General features: G+C 39.6%; 1 long non-coding RNA gene across 1 annotated transcript in view; it reads right to left on the bottom strand.

Moving 5' to 3' along the window:
* The window catches only part of LOC126982287 (uncharacterized), a 53,586-nt gene that overhangs the window by 368 nt on the left and 35,718 nt on the right, over nucleotides 1–17,500 (bottom strand). The window contains exons 2-4 of the long non-coding RNA XR_007735024.1: nucleotides 10,262–10,294; nucleotides 1,707–1,922; nucleotides 1–242 (exon numbers count right to left, since the gene is read on the bottom strand). The exon at nucleotides 1–242 is cut by the window's left edge and continues 368 nt beyond it. This is a non-coding gene — a long non-coding RNA (uncharacterized LOC126982287). The remainder of the gene's footprint in view (nucleotides 243–1,706; nucleotides 1,923–10,261; nucleotides 10,295–17,500) is intronic.

Here is a 17,500-nt window from a genome sequence, read left to right as displayed (position 1 = left end):
AATAATGAATAATAATAACAATAATAATAATAGAGCCTCAATTAATCCTGCATTTAAAAAAAAACTTCCAAAAAAATGAAGGACGGAACAACTGATGCATAAATAAGAACATTATCATCATCATTCAGAGACACGCCAGTCCTCGTCGACGGACCGACTTGATCGGCTTGGCTGACGTCAGCCGATAGAGTCGGTCTGTCGGCACCCCGCCACGGGCCGCCATTGCAAGGCCCGTGCTGCCCCTGTAGGGAGGGAACAATCTTTAAACACCATCATTATCAACAGCAAGAACAACAAGAATAACATGAAAAAAAGTTTTAATATAACAATAATAAAAGCAAGACAATGATGAACGTAAACTATTTTCTTTTCGTATTTTTTGCTGTGGACCAAGTCGATGGTTCGCGTTGGAAGTCAACACTTTAACCTTTCCTGCAGAGTTTGGACTGACACTCCAGGAATAAGCAGGTGAGGCTAGTTCGCGTTTTTATTATTTGTTAATTTAATAAATCAATCAATCATTGGAGTCAAACGCCGTGGGGAGCGTCGCCTCGCCCACCCTACGATTCCAAGTCCGGGGGTCCCTCCGTACGAGTCTCCAAGCAGGCCCTTCCCATCCTGAGTACCTCCCGGCAGGATCTATCGACTTGCTCAAGCTACGAACTCCGTGGGCGTCCCCTTGGCCTCCTCCACTCAGGGTTACAGAGTCAACCCGATGAGCAGGATCAGCTTCAGGGTATGGTGCCACATGCCCGTACAGCCGGAGTTGGCGTTGACGGACTATGCATTATGTCGATTCAGTTTCACGGAGTAGTCGGCGGTTTGACACAAAGTCACTCCAGTCTGACTATCTATCGATCTATATATTGACCACATATTTATCAACTTTCCTCTCTTTATATCAATATATTTTATTTATTATTTAATTTTTCGTCATTCGTTCATTCATCTTTCTTCCTGTCTTTGTTTCATCCATTCTCTACTTTCTTCTTTCCATTATAGAGTAAAATAAAGGTTCAAACAAAGGAAATGTCAAATCAAACACCACTCACAGAACGTCACATAAAATCCCAAAGAGAAGAAAATAAAGTCAAATAAAGTTCACAAGAAAATCAATCGTCAAATATAACCCCAAACAAAACAAGTCAAAACAACTCAACAGCGAAAAATAGAAAGTCGTCAAATCAAGTCCCAAACAAAACAAATCAAGTCAAATCAAGTCGCAAACGGAGCGGAAACTACACAAAAAACACACTAAAAAAAAAAGAAAAAAAAAAAAAGAAAAAAGAAAAATACGAAATTGCAATCAAGGGTCTATTGGGCTCACTATCATTATCATCATCATCATCATCATCATTACTATTATCACAAAGATCATCAAACATCCTCCTCCTTCTCCTCCTCCACCTCACTATCATCACCATCCTCATCACCATCACCATCCTCATCACCATCACCATCACCATCAGCCCCAGCCTCCGATCAGTCACTCCGATGTATCGTTCATCATATTTTGCTCCCCAGTCTTCGGCGATCAATCATGTGTTTCCCGAACCCACTAATTTGGGGTAATTATGTGATAGAGGGCGAGATGGTGGAGGGGGGGAGGAGGGAGGGAGAGGGAGAGGGAGGGGAGGGAGATTGGTGCATTCATAAACGAAAAAAAAAAATGATTACTTCCCTTTTTTTTATATCTTTAACTTTACCTGCGCAAGTAGTAGTAGTAGTAGTAGTAGTAGTAGTAGTAGTAGTAGTAGTAGTAGTAGTAAGAGGAGGACGTGGGTTGTAGTAGTAATAGTAGAAGAAGTAGTCGAAGAAATAGTAGTGATCGTCCAGGTGGTCTCCGGAGTGACAGGTAAGGCCAGGTAAGCGTCCCTCACAGCCCAGGTAATGAGAAGACGTAGGGGGCGGCTCCCTCTTACCTGTAATTGCAATTAATATCACATGTTACCTGGACGAGGCGCTCAGTATGGGGCAGGCGGTGATGGGCCCTGACGCGGCAATGATGGGCGGGAGGAGGAGGAGGAGGAGAAGGAGGAGGAGGGTTGAAAGGAATGAAAGAAAGAAGAGGGTAAGTTTTAAGAAGGAAAGATGAAGAGAAAAAAGGAGAGGAGGAAGAGAACTAGGTGGATGATGATGATGATGAGGAGGAGGAAGAGGAAGAGTAGAAAAAAGGACTGACGAAGGGGAAGAAAGAGAAGTGATACAGAGAAGATGGAAGAGGAGAAGGAAAAGAGGAAGATAAAGAAAAGGAAGAAAAGACGAAGGGAGGCAAACTGGAGGAGGCAGATGAGGAGGAAAAAGGAGAGAGAAGGGAAAAAAGAGTATAGGAAAGGTGAGGAAAATATTGATAAAAGAGAATGAAGATAAAAGAAGAGAAAGGACATGAAGGAAAGAATAAAGGAGGAAGGAATAAAGAGAGAAGGAAGATAAAAGGAGAGAAAGGGATAGAGGGAAAAATAATGGGTGACGGGAAGAAGAGAGGAAGAAACTGAGACAAATATAGAACACACACACGCACACACACACACACACACACACACACACACACACACACACACACACACACACACACACACACAAGGCACGGTCAATGATTAAATTCCGCTCAAGAAAAACGAAAGCAAAAACAGGAAAATTGAAAGGGTAAGAGAAGGAGGAGGAGGAGGAGGAGGAGGATAAGAAGAAATGATTTAGTAGTAATAGTAGGAGGAGGAGGAGGAAGAGGAGGAGGGAGAGGAGATGGAGGAGGAAGATGAGGAAAAGGAAGAATATGAGTAATTACAGGAATGAGGGTTGGAAATGAAAATGAAAAAGAGAAAGAAAGAGAAAGGAAAGGAGAGGAGGAGAAAGAGATGGCGAATGAAAGGCAGGAAAAGTAGAAGTGACTGAAAGAATAGGAGGAGAAAAATAATGATGAGGAAAGGAAGAAGATAAGGAATAGGAAGAAGATCAATAAATTAAGGAGAGAGAAAAGGAAGATGGAGATGAAGAGGAGGAGTAATTAAAAGCGAAAGGCGTAGAATAATAATAATAAAAAAGAAAAAGAAGAAGAAGAAGAACAAGAACAAAAACGAAGTAATAGAAGAAAAGGAACCAGAAAAAAAGAATATAATGAAAAGAAGAAAAAGAAAACAAAAAAATGAAAAAGAGAAAAGAAGGAGGAAAAAGAAGAGGAAGACGAAGAAGGAGAAAGAGGATGAAACAGGAGAATGACGAACACAGAAGACGAGGAAGAAGAAGATGAGGATGAGGAGGAGGAGGAGAAAATAAAAGAGGAAAAAGAAGAGGAAGCAGAGGACGACGAAGAAAAAGGAGAAACACAGAAGAGAAAGAAACAGGAGAATGACGAACACAGAAGACGAGGAAGAAGAAGAGGAAGAGGAGGAGGAGGAGGAGGAGGAGTGCAGGGCCGATAAACATCCTTGAGTGATCGGGGTCTCAAAGCAAAAATTTCCCCGGCATGATTATCGGCGCGGGGCAGGCAAGGTAATTCCCGGAGTCAGGTGTGCGCGGAGGACCTTTCAAGCGTGACTCTCCTCCAGGTGATGAATGGAGGAGCTGCCCCCATTACCATAAACACAGCCACATCTTCCATTAGCTCTCTTATATGCAGGGTCTCTCTCTCTCTCTCTCTCTCATATTGTTTCTTATTTTCTTCTCTCTCTCTTTCTCTATTGTCTCTGTCCCTATCTATTATTATGATTCTTGTTATTATTTTTCTCCTTCGTATTTCTTTTTTTTTTTTATCTCTCCATTACCTGTTATCTATTTCCTCTTATCTCCTGAACTGCAAAATTATTCCCTAAGGAGAAAAATCACACGTGCAAAATTTCTCCTCATGGGGTTCAAATCTACTCCATAACAAAACAAAACAAAACAAAAAAAAATCTCCTCTTCAGTGGTATGATTTTTCCCTCCCTGATGCAGCTTTTCTCTCTCCAGAGGTACAAATTTTCTCTCCACAGGTACAAATTTTCTCTCCATAGGTACAAATTTTCCCTCCAGAAGTACGAAGTTTCTCTCCACAGGTTAAGATTTCTCTCCACAGGTTATTTGTTCTCTCCAAAGCTACACATTTTCTCTCCAGAGGTACAAAATTTCTCTCCACACGAATAATTTTCTCTCCACATGTTCGACCTTTCTCTCCACAGGTAATTATTTTTTCTCTCCACAGGTTAACTTTTCTCTCCAGATATTGATTTTTTCTCTCCACAGGTACATTTTTCTCTCCAGGTGCAAAAAATATCCCTCCTCAATCTTCTCTCTCCCAAGACAAATTTCTCCCTCCACGAACGATTTCCCGGTGGCTAAAATCCTCCCATTCGACACGTCGTTAACCTGCATCGAAAAAGTGTTAATGAGCGCGGCATCAACACGGGAGCTTAATTATCCTCAGGTGAGCCAAAGGAAAAAAATATTACCTGTTCATAAACTCCGACATTATTAGTTTGATTTTTGGGGTAACTTTTTTAATTTTCATCTTTGGGTAAATCAGAATGTCAGTTATTTTTTTTATTTTTTTTATTTGTGAATGCTGATGATGTTGATGATGGTGGTGTGGTGTTGACGCCATTATACTTCTTCTTTTTCTTATTGTTCTTTTTTTCCTCATTCCTGCTCATATTTATTCTCTCACACACACACACAAAAAAAAAAAAAAAATGGCCTTACCTACTTAATTTTTTTTTTTACCTATGTCATCCTTTTTACCCACATAACATCTAGCTTTCCTTTTCCTTTCTGTCACTTTTCTCCTTTCTCCTTCATTTACCTAATTTCCTCTTACCTTACTTTCTTTTCACCTGTTCTGCTTCTTACTCTGTTTCTCTCTCCTTTCCTTTTTCTTTCTTTCTTTTCTCAATTCTACTTTTCTCATTTAACATCATTCCTCTCTTACTTTCCCTTCCTAACTATAAATCATCTTCGTTTTCATTATCTCTTTTACCTTTCATCTCTAACCCATCTCTCTAATCTACCACTAATTCGTTTTACCTGTATATAATTCTTACCTGTCTACTCTCACTAATCTCTCTTTCCTCTTTATCTCTTTAACTCTTCCTACCTCTTCTCCTTTCGCCTAAATACGAATTCAATGTCCTCTTACTCTTATCGCTACCTCTAACTCTTACTAACTCTTTACCTATCTTAAAATTCTTACCTATCCATTCAGTAATCTCTTCTACCTCTTTATATCCTCCTGCCTTGCATCCTCTTGCCCCAATCCGAAATCAATCACTCTATCTTACCTTTACTAACTCAACCTATCAATTTCCTCCCTGTCCATTCACTCTAAATACCTCCTACTTTTTATCTCCCTCTCTCTATATATATCTCTCCCTACCTGTCTCTCTTTCCTCCTTCCTACCTTTAACCCACTACGAGTCAACGTCTTTTATCAATACAAACTCTTTACATATTACAAACTTATCTCTCCTAAACTCTAAGACCTTTCCTCTTTCTCGTATCTCTTCCTAACTCTCCTTTTCTCTCTCTTTCCTCTCTTTCTTTCCTCCTTCCTATCTTTACAATAATACGAGTCAACCTCCTTTTATCTATACAAACTCTTTACATATTACAAACTTATCTCTCCTAAACTCTAAGACCTTTCCTCTCTCACATCTCTTCCTAACTCTCCCTCTCTCTCTCTTTCCTCTGACCTCCCTTTACCCCAAAACAAGGCAATGTCCAGGAAAAGCAATTAAACCCTCTTATATAATACTCACTGCACGGGGCAAGGGGAGAAGGGGAGAAGGGGAGGAGGGAAGGAGAGGGGCGAGGGGAGAAGGGGAGTATGGGAGGAGGGAAGGAGAGGGGAGTAGGGAAGGAGAGGGTTGGGGAAGCGGTGAGCGGGTCGTCCGGGAATCATTATGTAGATCCGCGTATTGGTAATCGGGAAGCGGAGAGCGGGCGAGCGGCTTCAACTTGCCGGAGATCTTGATGGATAACCACAAAAATTTCTGATTAAATGCACGCAGAGAGGACGGAGGAGGAGGAGGAGGAGGAGGAGGAGGAGAGGTAGGAGGGCTGGAAAGCATGCGGGAGGAGGAGGAGGAAGGGCAGGAGGAGGAGGAGGAGGAGGAGGAGGAGGAGGAGGAGGAGGGTACAAGATTGGTAAGAATGGAGTTTACGCCTTGAACTTCTCCTCCTCCTCCTCCTCCTCCTCCTCCTCCTCCTCCTCCTCCTCCTTATACTTTGCCTTTGGATTATTGGATCGTAAATTGCTGTTTCTACTTTTTATATTCTTCCTCTGAGACTGACCGAACCCTCCTCCTCCTCCTCCTCCTCCTCCTCCTTGTCTTCTCCTCCTCTGATTTTCAAGACGTTCACTTCTCAATTATCTCTGCATTTTATGGGTAGACGAAGAATAATTATGCTTCTCTCTCTTATTTATTAAAACCGAGAGAGTCAGACAATTTTCAACTCTTGCTGAGACTCGCTCCTACAACAACAACAACAACAACAACAACGACAACAACAACAACAACAACAACAACAACAACCACAACAACATAATCACAGGCTCCCATCTTTACTTTGAGCCTCCACGGTCCTTGCCGCCTCACGCCCACCGCTCCAAAAATAAAAATGAAATAAATAAATAAATAAATAAATAAATAAAGAGTGTTACCCGATATCTAAACCTTCTTGGTAGTACAGGTGAGTTCTCGTCTTAATTAAAGGTGTGAGTGTTACAGGTAAGAGGAGTGTGTCTTATTATACTTGTCGTGAATATACGTAAATTATATCAGTTTATGGAATTGTTATAATGCATCGTGTGATTTATTTATATGTAAGCTCTAATTGGCCCTGGTATTGTTCTCGATGTTATTGTTGTTATCATCAATCTTCTTTTGTTGTTTATTTTTATTGGTGATGTTGTGTAAAGATATTTGATGATTTATTAGTCTTGCTTTGTCTTATCTTAGTCTATATTTTTTTTACCTTCAAGAAAGTTGAAGGTAAAAATATATGCAGAAAATACTCACAAAAGAAAACAATAAAAGGAAAAAGAAATACAAATAGAAAACAAACCACAAAAAATAAAAAGACAAAAATATCCCCCACTCCTCCTCTCCCCCCCGCGAAAAAAAAAATAAAGAATCCAAAAGTCTTATAATTGACGAGAACTTAATTTGACACCTTTTTCTGGACCCATATTTTTGGAGGACGAGTCGCGGAGACGTCAGACGCCATCTTGAGCGACGCCTGTTCCCTCTTATTCTTTTTCTTTTTTTTTCTTTTCCTCTTTTTTTTCCCCTTTCCTTCCTGGCTCTCAAATATATCGGAAAATTGTGGAAGACTTCTGGGGCGTTATTTTTTTTTTTTTTTTTATTTTTGAGAGAGAGAGAGAGAGAGAGAGAGAGAGAGAGAGAGAGAGAGAGAGAGAGAGAGAGAGAGAGAGAGAGAGAGAGAGAGTTTTTTTGTCATTCTGTCGTCATCTTAATTTTGGCAGACGGAAAGGAAAGGAATGGAAATGTGTGTGTGTGTGTGTGTGTGTGTGTGTGTGTGTGTGTGTGTGTGTGTGTGTGTGTGTGTGTGTGTGTGTGTGTGTGTGTGTGTGTGTGTGTGTGTGTGTGTGTGTGTGTGTGTGTGTGTGTGTGTGTGTGTGTGTGTGTGTATTTTTCGCATTCATTATCATCACCTTTCTTCTTTTTCTCCTTCTTCTTCTTCTTCAACATCGATTCATTAAAAGAAAAAAAAGAAAAGCGAAAATTTAGGGTTAAGACGAACAGAATCTGACGTTTCAAAAATATGGAGAAAAGAAAGAAAGCAAAAAAAGTTCGATTTCTTGTCGTACGTCAGATAAGGAGGAGGAGGAGGAGGAGGAGGAGGAGGAGGAGGAGGAGGAGGAGGAGGAGGAGGAGGGTTAAGGAAAAGGGAATTAGAAGAGAACTATTTTTCCTCCCTGGCGTGACTTTTGTTGAAGAGGAAGGAGGGAGAGAGGGAGGGAAGGGAGATGGTATGGAAGGAAGGAGGAAAGGAAGGAAGGAAGGAAGGAAGGGAGAAAGGGAAGGAGGTAAAGTTGAAGGGAGGTAAAGATGGAGGGGTAGAGAGGGAGGGAGGAAAAAGGAGAAGGGGAAAAGAAGGGAGGGAGAAAGGGAGGGAGGGAAGGAGGTAAGGTTGAGGGAGGTAGAGATGGAGAGGTAGAGAGGGAGGGAGGAAAGAGAAGAAGGGGAAAAGAAGGGAGGGAAGGAGGTAAGGTTGAAGGGAGATAAAGATGGAGGGGTAGAGAGGGAGGGCCTTAAGGAAGGAAGGAGGAAAGAGAAGAAGGGGAAAAGAAGGGAGGGAGGAAGATATGGCAGAAAGGAAGGAAGGGAGGGAGAGGAGAGAGACCTAGAGAAGGAAGGAGGGAAAGGGGAAAATGGGAGAAAAAGGGGAAGAGGGCTGGAATGAAAAAAATAAATAAATAAAAACGAAATTGGGAAGGAGAAAGAAAGGGAATAAAAACGATAAGGGAATTAAAGAAGGGAGGAAAAAAGGGCGAAAGGGAGTTGGAGGAAGGAAAGAAGGAAAGACAGAAAGGGATAGATAGATAGATAGATAGATAGATAGATAGATAGATACTGTAGAGAGAGAGAGAGAGAGAGAGAGAGAGAGAGAGAGAGAGAGAGAGAGAGAGAGAGTGGTTGGAGAAACTAAGGGAGAAAAATAGCAATGAGGTTAGAGGAAATTAATAGAAAGAGGAAAGGAAGGAGAGGAAAGAAGAAGAGGAACAGGAAAAGGAAGGAAGAAAAATAAATCGAAATGAAGGAAAAAACGAAACGAAAGATTAGAGAAAAGGAAGGAAGAAAAGAGAAAGAAGAAAAGAGAACAGAGAAAAGGAAGGAAGAAAAGAGAAAGAAGAAAAGAGAACAGAGAAAAGGAAGGAAGAAAAGAGAACAGAGAAAAGGAAGGAAGAAAAGAGAAAGAAGAAAAAGAAGAGAAAAGAAGAAAAGAGAAAGAAGAAAAAGAACAGAGAAAAGGAAGGAAGAAAAGAGAAAGAAAAGAGAAAGAAGAAAAGAAAACAGAGAAAAGGAGGGAAGAAAAGAGAAAGAAAAGAGAAAGAAGAAAAGAAAACAGAGAAAAGGAAGGAAGAAAAGAGAAAGAAGAAAAGAAAACATAGAAAAGGAAGGAAGAAAAATAATCGGGAATGAAGAAAAGAACAAAACGAGAGAACAGAGAAGCGAAGGGAATATAAAACTAAAAGAAAGAAGGAAATAGAAGTGAAAGAAAGGAGGTAACAATGAAAAAACGAAGGAAATAGAGAGAAAAGAATAAATAAAGAATAAATAAAGAAATGCAAAGTGAAATAAACGAGGATAAAAAACGACAATAAAACTTAAACGAACGACAAAAACGATACAAAAAAAAACATTACAAAAAGAAACACGAATCAAACACGTTAGTAAAAAAAAGAAGAAAAAAAACACTTATTGCGTACATATTTCATTCCCTTAAATAGTGTAACGAAACTTAACGACAAACCAGTGTAATTAACCTATAAATATACAAAAACAATACGACACAATATAAATACAGTCCCCTAACCTTTACACGAGTCTGCCCTTAAAGTGGTGTAGGCAAGCAAGGCAGCGTCAAAGAAAATGATCGCCCTTCACGTGTCACAGAAAACGGAGGCGTTGAATCGGGAACCACGTCATTTGTAAAGGGAGGGAAGGAAGGGAGAAGGAGGAGAAGGACATGGATAAATGGGAAGAGGTGGAAAATACAGAACATTGACAAGCTGAAAAGGGAACCGGGTCACGTATTAAAGTTCGCAAAGGGGAATTTTAAGCTGTAGAGAGATGTAAGTAGGAAAAATGAGAAGAAATTGGGTAACAGAAGAAAGGATGAGGACGAAGAAAAGGAGAGAAAAGTTTACCCATGTCTTTGGAAATTTAAGCTTGAGAGAGATGTAAGTAGGAAAAATGAGAAGAAATTGGGTAACAGAAGAAAAGAGGAGGACGAAGAAAAGGAGAGAAAAGTTTACCCATGTTTTTGGAATTTTAAGCTTGAGAGAGATGTAAGTAGGAAAAATGAGAAGAAATTGGGTAACAGAAGAAAGGCGGAGGGCGAAGAAGAGGAGAGGAAAGGATATGTCTGTCTGCGAATCTATTTATCTAACTTCTGGGAGGGAAAAACGAGAGATGGATAAAAGAGAGGAGGAGAAGGAGGAGGAAGAGGAAAAGAAAGGCATTAGTCTATCTATCTGTCTATCTATCAGTCAATATTAGGTCTGTTTGAAGTTACTTATTACACATTAATCACTTATACTTACTTTTCCGTTGATCTTGAAGTGACGAATGGGAGTCTGAAAGAAAAAAAAGACATGGTAAATAAAAAGAAATATAATAAAACGAAATAAAATCAGATTACATAGAAAGGAAGAGACGGGAAGCAAAAATATAGACAAAACAAAAGATAACTGAAAAGGAAAATAATAATGATGATTAAGCGTAATACGAATAATCAAAGAAAATTAAAAGTCAAACAATGATAAAATGAAGGGACTGAAAAAAATGGAAAACAGAGCTAATGATTTAAAAGCGAAAATTGACCGAATAATTAAATAGAAAACTAATAGCATAGAGGTAAAAAAAGATTAGTTAATGAAACGTATGGCAAATAAGGATACCGATGAAGGAGAGGAGTAGGCCTATTGTAAAAAATGGCGTTCAAAAAGATATATTAGGAAGTTTATACGAATTAATATAAACGATTCTCTCTCTCTCTCTACCCATTTATTTTCCCCATTTTTTTTCTTTCCCTGTCTTAATTTTCTTTCTTCTATTAAAATTTTCTTCTCGCTTAATTCCCTCCTTTTCTTTTCATAATCTTTTCCTCCTTTTCTTTCCCTGCATAATTTTTCTTCCTCTGCTGGCAAAAAAATTCTTCCTTTCCTTTTTGCGCGTTTTCCTTACTGTCTTTTCACGCCAGTTTCTTTCTATCTCGCAAACTTTTATTTCTCTTATTTTTCTCTCTATCTTTTTCCTCTTCTTTTCCTACTCTTTATTTCGTCCAATTTTTCCCTTCCTCCTTTTCCTCCTGTACTCATTTTCCTTCTTTTTCTACTCAACTTTATTCCTTTTCTCGCACAATTTCCATCCAGTCTGTCATTCAATCTTGCTACATACAAACACACACACACAAACTCACAAACAAACAAACAAATACGCACAAAAACACCTTTCAATTAACGATATGCTTATTCTTTTCTTAATTATTTTTCTTACCTGTCTACCTGTGTGAACCCATCAGGTGTGTGTGTGTGTGTGTGTGTGTGTGTGTGTGTAAGGGAAGAAAAACTGAGTGAAGAAAAGGAAGAAAGGAAGGAAGAAATGAAGAGGAGGGAAAAGAAAGAGAGAAAAAGAAGGAAAAGAGAAAGGAAAGTTTGCAAAAAAGAAAATTGTGAAAAAAAGAGAAATGGAAATGTGTGTGTGTGTGTGTGTGTGTGTGTGTGTGTGTGTGTGTTTGCGGGTGCGTGTGTTCGTTCGTTCGTGCGTCCATCCCCGTGACACAAGATCGACATGGCAGACTGGTTTTCGCTTTCGCTTCGGCGCTGGGTTCGACACCACCTGGCGAGGCAATTATCTTTTTTCCCTCCTGAGACGCTGCGCTAACTGACGGGACGATTTTTTCCCAGTGAAACAAAAGTCGCGTCTATTTCTCGCCGACACCGCGCGTTCCTTGCCGCCACTACGAGCAGTGTTGCCGAGCTGAGAAATTTCTCCCGATCTTACATTGTTTTTGTTTTCATTTTCTTCTCGTTCCTCTTGTTCTTGTTCTTCTTCGTCTTCTTCGCCTTCTTTTTCCGTCTTTTTCTTTTTCTTTTTCTATTACTTGTTTTCTTTGTTTTGTTCTGCTTTTTTTTCTTTTTCTTTCTGTTTCTCTTTCTTTCTCTTTTAATTTCGCTTTTTCTCTCTTTTTCTTCCTTTTTTTCTTTCTCTTTAATTTTCTTTGTTTTCTTCATTTCGTCTTCGTCTTTCTTTTTTCTTCTTCTTCTTCTTCTTCTTCTTCTTCTTCGAGAGAGAGAAAATAGGATGAGAAAAAGGCAAAGAAAACGAAAAACGAAAAAGAAAAAAAGATAAAATAAAAAAAATAAAAAAATAAATTTGAAAAAGAAAAAGAAAGATAGGGGTCGCGCGCGTGTGGTGACGTGGCAACACTGCAGCGCCGCGGAGGAAGGAGTCTGTCGTCTATACATCGACAAAATGACAGATGACTCTCGGCTCCGCCACTCGATACTAAGATAAAACACTTAATTAAATTTCTTGCGGACTGTCAATTATGGGAGCGACTGGAGGGGTGAGGGGGGCGTGGGGAGGAGGGGGGAGGGGGAGAGAGAGAGGGCGGTTTGTTTCTTCCACCTCCACCATCACCACCACCACCACCACCACCATCACCACCATCACCACCACCATCATCAACACCTCCATCACCACCACCATCACCGCCGCCGTCGTGATAAGCGCGGGGAAAAGTTCGTCGCCGTTGGAAAAAAAAAATATAAATGAAGACCATTATTTCAAATCAATGCCTCGATGCTCTTTTTTTTTTTACCTCTTCGTTTTAAATTTACCTCCGTCTTGGAAACCTCAAACTCAAATAGGTGTTGATGGGTTCTGAAGGAGAAAAGTACGTCCTTAAATGGGGAGGCGGTGGCTGAGTGGATAGCGTGACGGCGCCGCGTGTAGTAATAACAAGATATAAACGAATCCTCTCTGTTGACGATCAAGTAACGTTGCCAGATTGTCGTACTCTGCCTCTTATGTTTGCCGATTTCAGACCCAAAACTGCTTCCATCACCCAAATAACTGCCTTCATATATGGTTACCGTTTAAATGGTTAATTATTGGTGTGTCTTGGCAACAGTTATGGGTCAGAAGCCGGTAAATACGCGGCGCTGAGTACGATAATCTGGCAACCGTGCGATCAAGATAAATATAGGAAAATAAGTTCGTATGTTGTCTTATAAATTTTTTTGGGGCATATCTGTAACATCTTCTCTATTATGTCCGTCGTGTACTAATAACAAAATATAAAAGTAACACCAAGTTATTGAGAGGAAAAAATTAATACTTCCTTTTTTTTCGTCTTCAACGTTTATGATATTTCTGAGCAGGCATTTTTTTTATCACGAAGTATTAGTGTCGTGTACTAATAACAAAATATAAAAGTAACACCAAGTTATTGAGAGGAAAAAATTAATACTTCCATTTTTTCGTCTTCAACGTTTATGGTATATTTCTGAGCAGGTATTTTTTTTTATCACGAAGTATTTGCGTCGTGTACTCATAACAAAATATATAAGAACCACCAAGTTATTGAGAGGAAAAAGTTAATACCTCCTTTTTTTCGTGTTCAACGTTTATGGTATATTTCTGAGCAGGTATTTTTTTTTATCACGAAGTATTTGCGTCGTGTACTCATAACAAAATATAAAAGAACCACCAAGTTACTGAGAGGAAAAAATTAATACCTCCTTTTTTTTCGTGTTCAACGTTTATGGTATATTTCTGAGCAGGCATTTTTTTTTCACTAAGTATTTGCGTCGTGTACTCATAACAAAATATAAAAGAACCACCAAGTTACTGAGAGGAAAAAATTAATACTTCCATTTTTTCGTGTTCAACGTTTATGGTATATTTCTGAGCAGGCATTTTTTTATCACGAAGTATTTGCGTCGTGTACTCATAACAAAATATAAAAGAACCACCAAGTTATTGAGAGGAAAAAGTTAATACCTCCTTTTATTCCTCTTCACCGTTAATAGTCTTACAGAGCAGCCATTTTTTATCACGAAGTATTTGTGTCGTGTACTCATAACAAAATATAAAAGTAACGCCGGGCTATTGAGAGGAACACGTCCATGGCTACTTTTACCTTGCCTCCACTTAAACTCAATTATCAAATAGCTTTTTCCATCAGGCAACACTTTTATAAGACCTTAATATTTACATCACTCAGTTAAAAGTGGGATGTTAATAGGTATTGGGTGCAAAAAACCCAGGAAAGACACGTAGTAATGGGTTTAATTAAGTTAGATACATTCAGACTCAACAAAGACATACGCAAGAACTGGCTATTGGGAAGAAAAGGAGGAAGAAAAAGGAGGAGGAGTAGAAACAGGTAAAGGAGGAGAGGGAAGAATTAGAAGAAGGAGTAGAAGGAAGAGGAATCCGAGGAGAAGTGGAGAAAGAAGAGGAAGAAGGAAAAGTAGAATGAAGAGGGTAGGAGGAGGAGGATGAAGAGGAGGTGAAGATGGAGGAGGAGATGGGTCGTGGATGAGTGGTTAAGTAAAGATAGAATAGATTGGTGAACTGCTTTCCCTTGATGGCTTTGACCTTTCATTTAGGTTCACTGTTCTAGGGAGGATTGTGGCTCGGGGTTTCTGGACAATATTCGCAAACACTTTCACAACTATTCCCAAAGGCCACAAAGACGGTTCGGGTCAAGTCGGAGAACAAGAGGATGATATACAAAAACTTAATCATAGCAACTGCCAAGCACGCGAAACAAACAAACAAACAAACAAAAACACATTAAATAAATAGAGAAAAAAAGATGACCTAATTAATTAAAAAATAAAATCAAAGAGGAAGTATGGAAAGTAGAAACTGCATCAGAAATAGATAGATAGATAGATAGAGAAAAAAATAAAGACAGAGATTGATGAATAGATTTAAAACTGCCATATATGTACAGAACAAGAGATACTACAACTACTACAACTACCACTACTACTACTGCTACTACTACTACTACTACTCCATCGGTTTACCTGCCTCTAATGAGCTGGTTAATGAGGACGTTGAGAAAGGTAAACAGAAACACGTAAAATAAATTCTTGTGGTTTGATGCAATAATCTCTCTCTCTCTCTCTCTCTCTCTCTCTCTCTCTCTCTCTCTCTCTCTCTCTCTCTCTCTCTCTCTCTCTCTCTCTCTCTCTCTCTCTCTCTCTCTCGGATTAATGGCTTTCTATATTGTAATTATTAATAAGGAGAATCCAACTCCCTTTGTTCTTTGATCTTAGAAGCGTGCAAGGTTCATTAGCTTTCAATAACGGGAGGAGGAGGAGGAGGAGGAGGAGGAGGAGGAGGAGGAGGAGGAGAAGGAAGAGGAAGAGAAGGAAGTGGTTTGGATTAGCTTTCGTTAATGTCTATCTTCTGTCTTACTAGAAAGGGGAGGAGGAGGAGGAGGAGGAGGAGGAGGAGGAGAAAATTATGAAGAAGAAAAGTCAGTAAGTGAAATATTAGTAACAAATGGAGGATATAGGAAAGAAGATGGAGAAAGAGGAGGAGGAGGAAGAGGAGGAGGAGGAGGAGGAGGAGGAGGAAAATTAGGTACAAATGGAGTAAGAGCAGAAACAGGAAGAGGAAGAAAAAGGAGGAGGAGTAGAAACAGGTAGAGAAGGAGGAGAGGTAAGAAGAAGGAGTAGAAGGAAGAGAAATCCGAGAAGTGGAGGAAGAAGAGGAAGGAGGAGGTGGAGAAGATGGAAGAGGAGGAGGAGGAGCAGGAGGAAGAAGGAAGAAGAGGAAAAAGAGAAGGAGCTGGAGGAGAAGGACCAGGAAGAAAAGGAGGAGGAGGAGCAGAAGAAGAAGAAGAGGAGGAGGAGGAGGAGGAGGAGGAGGAGGAGGCGAGCACAGGCCTCCATATATAGGTGTCCTCCATCTTGCCGGCTTCAGTTAAAAGAGTTAGATAATAGAGTGTTGGATCCCATTAGTCTTACGCTCCGAGCCTCTATCAAGGAGTTCCAGGCTAAGGGAATCGAGCGGGGGACAACAGGATATGGAGTCGAGTGTGTATCCTTCTGCCAACACCTTAATTGTCTGTCTTTAAAGTCTTAGTGGTTTAAATTATTAGTTTGTGGAGTATGAAATTGATATGAGAAATAGGAGTTTTTATATATATTTTTTGTAGGAATATTTTGTTTCTTTTTCTATTGTTGTTTTATTTTTTTTAAGTATACCTTCTTTTCATATTTTTTTCCTTTCTCCTTTATCAAAAAGTACATTGTTTTATTCTCCATTTTGTTTTAACTTGTCATTTCTTTGTTTTTTTTAATTTTAATTCATTTTCGGCGCGGCGTATTTTCCTTCACTTGAAATTTTCGCTTTTCCATAATTTTCCGCAGACGAATATTCAAGTTTTCATCCTTGCTTCTTTTCTATAACACGGCTTTTTATTCTATTTATTTAATTTTACATTAGTCTTCATTACAATTTATCTTCATTGGTATAATAATTCTTCATCTTCGTTTCTCTATGCAGTTTCATCTTTCACTTCATCTAATACTAATATCTAATCACATCTAATCACTAACATCTGAAAATCTAATCATCTAATCACTAAATAATAATAATCTCATTTCTCTTTGTAATACGAGTTTTCTTATCTTTATCTCTCATTACATTCTTATAGGTTGTTTTGAGGTCTAAGAATGGAGAGTCTGCGAGCTCTTCCCTTCCTTTCTTGCACAGGTATGGAGCGGGTCACCTCACCTTTGATTAGCGCGACAGACAGGTGTGTTATGGAGGGGACAGGTGTGGGCTTATCTCGTGACCCTTGTCCTTCTTCCACTCCTCTTTTTTCTCCCTCTTCCTCCTCCTCCTCTTTTTTTCTCCACTTTCCCTTTTCTCCTTTTTTCAACTATTGGTATTTTCTATATTTCTGATTCTACTGTTTATTTTTTGCCTTTCTCCTTTCCTTCCTCTCCTCTTTCTTCTGATCTTTCTTCTATGCGTCTTCCTCTTCCTCCTCTTTTTTCCTCCTCTTCCCCTTTTCTCCTTTTTTAACTATTGCTATTTTTCATATTTCTCATCCTATTTATTTATTTTTAGTCTTTCTCCTTTCCTTCCTTCTTCCCATTATCATCCTGTTCTTTCTCTACCTCATTCTTCTCTTCCTCCTTCTACGCCTCTTTTTCTTCTTTCCTTCTGTTCCTGCTTTCGTTTCTTCTTCCCTTTCTCCAGTTCCTCCTTCCTCCTCCTTTTCGCTCTTCCTCCCTTCCTTTCTTGATCTCCATCCTTCTTATTTCCCTTTGTCTTCTTCTCTTTTGTGCTTCTTCTCGTCTTTCTTACTCTTCTTCTACTGCTACTGTGCCTCCTCCTCCTCCTCCTCCTCTTCCTCTTCTTCATCGTCGTTTTCTTCCTCCTCTTTCAAGATTACCGTTCATACTTTTGGTTATGCTATCAGGTTATCTGTCCAATCTGTGTCCTATTTATCCTCCTCCTCCTCCTCCTCCTCCTCCTCCTCCTCCTCCTCTTCTTCTCCCCAATACAACCCAGGAACACAATACCACCAATCGCAGGAACCCTAAACCACATCATCTCCCTCCTCCTCCTCCTCCTCCTCCGCCTCCACTGTAAGGTCTTCTCTGACCCTCCAACACCAAAGGAAAGCGATCAGATCCCACTGTGTTGAAATAAACGTCAGAATCAATCCTGCTTTGCCTATGACCCGACCTGATGGTGTTGGATTTAGGGTGAAGGTCGAAAGTGGGAAAGGGAGAGAAGGA

Source organism: Eriocheir sinensis, chromosome 50, assembly GCF_024679095.1.
Source record: "Eriocheir sinensis breed Jianghai 21 chromosome 50, ASM2467909v1, whole genome shotgun sequence".
In the NCBI taxonomy this organism is placed as follows: domain Eukaryota; kingdom Metazoa; phylum Arthropoda; class Malacostraca; order Decapoda; family Varunidae; genus Eriocheir; species Eriocheir sinensis.
Note: the sequence above shows the minus strand (reverse complement) of the source record. Positions and strands in the feature narration are given on the sequence as shown.